The sequence below is a fragment of the Physeter macrocephalus genome, chromosome 8 (assembly GCF_002837175.3).
Source record: "Physeter macrocephalus isolate SW-GA chromosome 8, ASM283717v5, whole genome shotgun sequence".
NCBI classification, from domain to species: Eukaryota; Metazoa; Chordata; class Mammalia; order Artiodactyla; family Physeteridae; genus Physeter; species Physeter macrocephalus.
Genome location: NC_041221.1, coordinates 85,083,488 through 85,089,461, shown reverse-complemented (window position 1 = coordinate 85,089,461; position 5,974 = coordinate 85,083,488). Strand labels below are relative to the sequence as shown.

Sequence of the window (5,974 nt, the reverse complement as noted above, 5' to 3'; positions counted from 1 at the left end):
AAGAACAAAATTAATACCTTTGTGAGCATAGATGTAATTTCCATAGACAAATTAAGCTTTGGATATAAAATTAGCAACCAAAGGTCCTGAGTCCTGGGGTCAGATAGGCCAGGATTTCAATTCTAGTCTGCCACTTAAGTACTCTGTGATCTTGTCCAAGTTAATTACTCTCTTTAAGCTTCAATTTCTACATCTATAAATGATATTGGTAATAGCAATGTGGAGTTATCTGATTCAGAATTGATTTAGATTATATTATAATTGATAACAATCCAGTCTACATGTCCTTCACAGATGTTCAAGTTTAATTCCTTTAGTTTATAAAAACAGATTTATTCCTTATTAGATGATAAAAATGCCAAGTAGTAGTAATTGCTAACTAAAAGTATGTTTCTATGGTAAGCACTTAATATATGTTAGCTATTCTAAAAGCTATACATTGAGATAGTTGTGCTTCTACTAATTTGATACATGAAGACTTAAAATAATTCTGTTATGAAAGTTGTTTTCATGCCAATCAAATAGCTAATAAGTTTATTATTCTTTTTTTTTGTTTTATTTTAGTGCAAAGAAAATAAAATCTTGCTTATTTGACTTTTTAAAATCTTAGACCACATTATCTTTTACAAAAGGAAATATATAGAGTACAACTTCAAATACTAGTAGGATTTTAGTGCTATATATAGAGGAAAAATACCAAAATTATTATACACTGGAGCACTCTGGTAATATTCCTTCCAGCTTTAGTCAAGACATTGTTTGGTGCTAGAGTACTAAAGGTGATTTATTATAGATATCAATTTTATTTTCTGATATGGCCTTTATTGAAATTTTCTCTAGTATTTCCCCTTTAGAGAAATTCACAGTCCTCTCAAGAAAGCTGTGAGGAAATTGCTATTTGTCATGTAAAATACTTACATTATTTCATTCTGTTGTCTGTGAAAAAATTCTGTATACAACCTAAGATTTAACTCTGAATTTTTACAGCAGAAGAAGCCTTAGAAATGAAATAGAAGTGAAAATATAGAATTTCCAATTATAATAGAAAAAAAATAAAGATCCAAGCCCAAAACACAGAGGTCTTTTATAGCCACATGCAAATGGATGGGAAAAGAGAAAGAATATATGCAGCCCCCAAAGAAGATAAGGATGAGGAAGTATTATGGCTTTCAACTCTCATTTGCGTTGCTTCTACCTCAAAGCATCATCACATATCATAAGTTCATGTTCTGCAATCGTAATGATGCTGTTTCAAATATAATCGTAAAGGAAAGTGAGCCATATGAAAAAGCAGCAGGGAATTGTTGTGCCAAAATCTAACTTCTTTTAGAAGAAGGATTTAATAGGAATCTCACTGTGCATGAAAACAAGTTATGCAGACGTAGGTACACTGACATTTCAGTCATTTCAGCTCTTTGTAGCTTGGGCACGGATATGATCTCACATGTGAATTGAGTTTTTAGAGCTTCTTGCATAGCCACATGTTGGGATATGATTAAACTGAGTCCAGGTACTGAATCAGGCAAACAAAGACTCAAATGCATTTAGACAAGTTTTTTCTTATTTCGTCATGTATGTGGTCTGAATAGAGACAGGAAGACTATTATACATGTACCTTTGGCATTGCATTATAAAATATTTTAAAAGGAGAAACTCAGTTCTTTTTCATTTTTGCTGGGATATGAGTTAAGCTTGGTTCTCACATCACTTTAATTCAGAACAAACTAGAATGTGTTCTAGGACATTTTTAAATAAACTTTACTGAGATACAGTAAATTGCAAGTAAGTTTTTCATTAATGGATATTTGATTTGTTTCTAACTTTGAGCTATTTTGTTTATAGCAGCTGTGTTCATTCATGAACCCATCTTTGCATTAACAGAAGTTTTTATTATCTTTGGTAAATACTTAAGTGAATGGCTAAAGTTAGGTATATGTTTAAGATTTTAAGGTACTGCTAAGTAAACTTTTTAAATTATTATACCATTTTACGTTGTCATCAACAGGGTATGAGATTTCCAGTTGCTCCAAATCCTCATCAACACTTTGTACTGTCAGACTCTTCACTTTCCTCCATTATCATGGGTGTGTAATGGTATCTCATTGTGCTTTTAATCTGCATTTCTCTGATATCTAGTGATATCTAACATTTTATCAGGTGCTTATTGGACAACTATATATATATAAGAATATATATATATTCTTTTGTGAAGTCTCTTAAATATTTTGCCCATTTTCAAATGTGGTTGATTGTTTTCTTACTGTTGAGCTACAAGAAGACTTTCTATATTCTAGAAGCAAGTTCTTTGTCAGATTTAGCATTTCAGATATTTTCTCCAGTTCTGTGGCTTGCCTTTTCATTTTCATAATTGTCATTCAAAGAGTAAACATTGTTAATTTGAACAATGTCCAATTTCTCAAACTCTGGGGTCATTTTAAAATAGTTGAAAATCATTTCCCTTAAAGCTGTCTAAATCAGTATATAGGTATTCTGGTTTCTCATTCAAATGTGAGTTTATCCCTCTCTCTTCTTCCAGCCATTTTCCACCTTGTTAGCCATCATTTACCTTACTGAGCCAAGAGAACACAGGCCTCTGTCAGCTGCCAACACTCAAAGGACTCATGAATTCACAAACCTCCCATGAAAGCAATAAAGGAAAAGAAAGTAAACATCATATTCCATTTCTTTAGGCTCTTTGCCCATTTGATTAGGCCCCCAAATTTTTGAGTTTGTACAAATAAGCAGAACCAGGATCAGTTTTAAGCAGAACAGGGAGAGGATGTTAAAACCATACTAAGTGTGTTGATTTGAAGCCAGTAAAATTAAGTAAATGCAAAAAAAAGCAAGCAAGAATAAATCGTATAATATAATACAATAAAGAGAAAGAGTATCAAATGTCTACAATAAAGAGAAAGAGTATCAAATGTCCACAATTAGGGGGAGGAAAATTTTGCATGGTTTCCCCATAACGTATCTCAATCTGGAAAGGTATAAATATACATGATAATTTGGATCATGAATTGCATGGTTATAAAATATAACAAGTAACAAGCAAGTCCAAGTGGACTAACAAATTAACCATAAAAAATAATGGAATAATTGTCATACTGGTGAAGGATTAAACACTTGATAATATTCTAACTTGATGCAATTAAATGAAGTAGACAAAAAATATTGGCAGCTACAAATAAAAACTTTAATTTTTTGCAAAATGAAAAAGAAGAAAATTAAAAGAAACAACTGTCATCAAATATTTTAACCTCAAATATGAGAAGGTTAACATCTATAATGACATAGGTGTATTTGCGTAGGTATGACCTGACAAAACATACCATAAACATATAATGTAATTAAATATGCAGTAATAATCAAGGAAATTAAAACAAAGCAGGCTTAGAATATAGCTCTTCTTTAAAATAATATATTAAAAATTATGTAGTATACAACGTTTATGAGATTGTGATGAAGCCAGCACATTTAAACACAGGAGGTAATGTAAATATTTGTAGCTATTTTTGAGAATAGTCTGGCAGTATGTATGAAGGAAAATCATATTTCTATTTTTTGATATTGAAATTGATTTGAAATAATTTACCTAAAGAACAAAAGGAACTAAAGCTATTATAAATACACATATATATTAATTAAACAATCTCTAATGATAAATATCTAAAAACCTAACAAGAAAAATGAAACAATGGGGGAGGGCCATTGGCCGGGGCCTGCGGTACGCCGCTTCAGTGAGGGGCTCAACCGCGGTAAACCGGCTTGTTGCTTTCCTGGTTGCCACTCCCCCGGGCCGGCCCGACAAAACACGCCAGTAGCGCGACGCCGATTCTTCTCGGGCTCGTGGGCGCTGCTCTGAAAAGCATCACCCTTTATACCAGAAAGCTGGTGGGCGCTATGGGGAAAAACAAAACTAGAAGTGGAGGAGGTGCTAGAAGAAGAATATGTGGTGGAAAAAGTTCTCGACGGTCGGGTGGTAAAAGGCAAAGTGGAGTACCTTCTAAAGTGGAAGGGGTTCTCAGATGAGGACAACACATGGGAGCCAGAAGAAAACCTGGATTGCCCCTACCTCATTGCTGAATTCCTGCAGTCAGAAAACAACACATGAGACATAAATCAGAGGGAGGCAAGCGCAAAGCTGATCCTGATTTGGAAGATAAGGGGGAGGAGAGCAAACCAAAGAAGAAGAAAGAAGAGTCAGAAAAGCCACTAGACTTTGCCCAGGGTTTGGAACCGGAGCGGGTTATTGGAGCTACAGACCCCAGTGGAGAACTTATGTTCCTGATGAAATGGAAAAACTCTGATGAGGCTGACCTGGTCCCTGCCAAGGAAGCCAATGTCAAGTACCCACAGGTTGTCATAACCTTCTATAAGGAAAGGCTGACGTGGCATTCCTACCCCTCAGAGGATGATGACAAAAAAGATGACAAGAATTAACTCCCCTGAGTACCAATCTCTGTCACATCTGACTGTGGGTTTCAAGTGGGGAAAGAAGGAGTTCTACTTGTCTTGACACCATAAAGTTGGCTTGAAAAGATGTCCATTGAAGAGCCAGTATAGTTTCTGTGCCCTACAGCAGCCCAAGTGCTTTAAAGCTGTTCCTTGCTGTATAGTTTGCACACCCATCCTAGTGGAGGGGAAGGAGGGTCAGTGTTTCAAGGCAACCCATTCTGAACTTTGCTGAGAAAAGCACTAGGCTTTGCCCAGGGTTTGGAACCGGAGTGGATTATTGGAGTTACAGACCCCAGTGGAGAACTTATGTTCCTGATGAAATGGAAAAACTCTGATGAGGCTGACCTGGTCCCTGCCAAGGAAGCCAATGTCAAGTACCCACAGGTTGTCATAACCTTCTATAAGGAAAGGCTGACGTGGCATTCCTACCCCTCAGAGGATGATGACAAAAAAGATGACAAGAATTAACTCCCCTGAGTACCAATCTCTGTCACATCTGACTGTGGGTTTCAAGTGGGGAAAGAAGGAGTTCTACTTGTCTTGACACCATAAAGTTGGCTTGAAAAGATGTCCATTGAAGAGCCAGTATAGTTTCTGTGCCCTACAGCAGCCCAAGTGCTTTAAAGCTGTTCCTTGCTGTATAGTTTGCACACCCATCCTAGTGGAGGGGAAGGAGGGTCAGTGTTTCAAGGCAACCCATTCTGAACTTTGCTGAGAAAAGCAAAAGTCCTTCTATGAAGGACAAAACTTGCAGAATGGGATGTGGGAGAGCAAAAGATACTGTAGATCTTCAAAGAGCATCTCCACAACCCACAGCCTTCTTCCCAATAGTGTTAACTCTGCATTTTTACAGCATAGCATGTATGTAGTGTTTGGCTATTACTGGTGTATTATTTGGGGTGTGAGGGATGGGGTGGGAAAGAAGGGAGATGGGTTAGGATCAATTTTGTTAAAATTTGGGGCCTGATGGCAGAAATGGTGAAACAAAGGAAAGTACAACTAATGATGATTTGGTTCTGTGTCCAGAATATTTTATCCTTTCAAAGAATGTCATTGGCAACCTAAATGAGAACTGTGAGAGACTGTTTAAAAGCTGTGAATGCCTGAAACTTAGAAGCCAAGGTGTTCCCAGCCTGAACTTAATGCTGTTCCCAACAAAGGACCAAGCCAGTTAAGAAGTTACCAAAGCTGCCATTTGGGGGATGGAAACTGGTTGAGGAGGAACAGTCTTATTGGAATGTATACACAGGCAGATCATCCTGTCTTAGAGGTGCTAATTATTGAAATTGACAAGAAGACCCTCTCTTTTCCAATTATAAAGTTATAAATATCAGCTTCTCGATCCAAGCCACTGGCTGAAGTATTTGAGGAAGGGCAGAGGGTGGTATAGGAGATGAGAGAGTAGGGAAAGACAAGGGCCGGTGCTCTTGAGGTGGAAAACTCTTGGAACCTCTGTTTTTTGAACTTTGAAACCATTGGTGACAGGGTTCAGTCACTGACAGCACAAGTTCACTGA

The 5,974-nt window shown here is 36.7% G+C and overlaps 1 pseudogene; it reads left to right on the top strand.

Moving 5' to 3' along the window:
- The first annotated feature begins 3,689 nt into the window (after window positions 1-3,689).
- On the top strand, window positions 3,690-4,443 carry LOC102987192 (chromobox protein homolog 1-like; annotated as a pseudogene).
- Window positions 4,444-5,974: the final 1,531 nt, after the last annotated feature.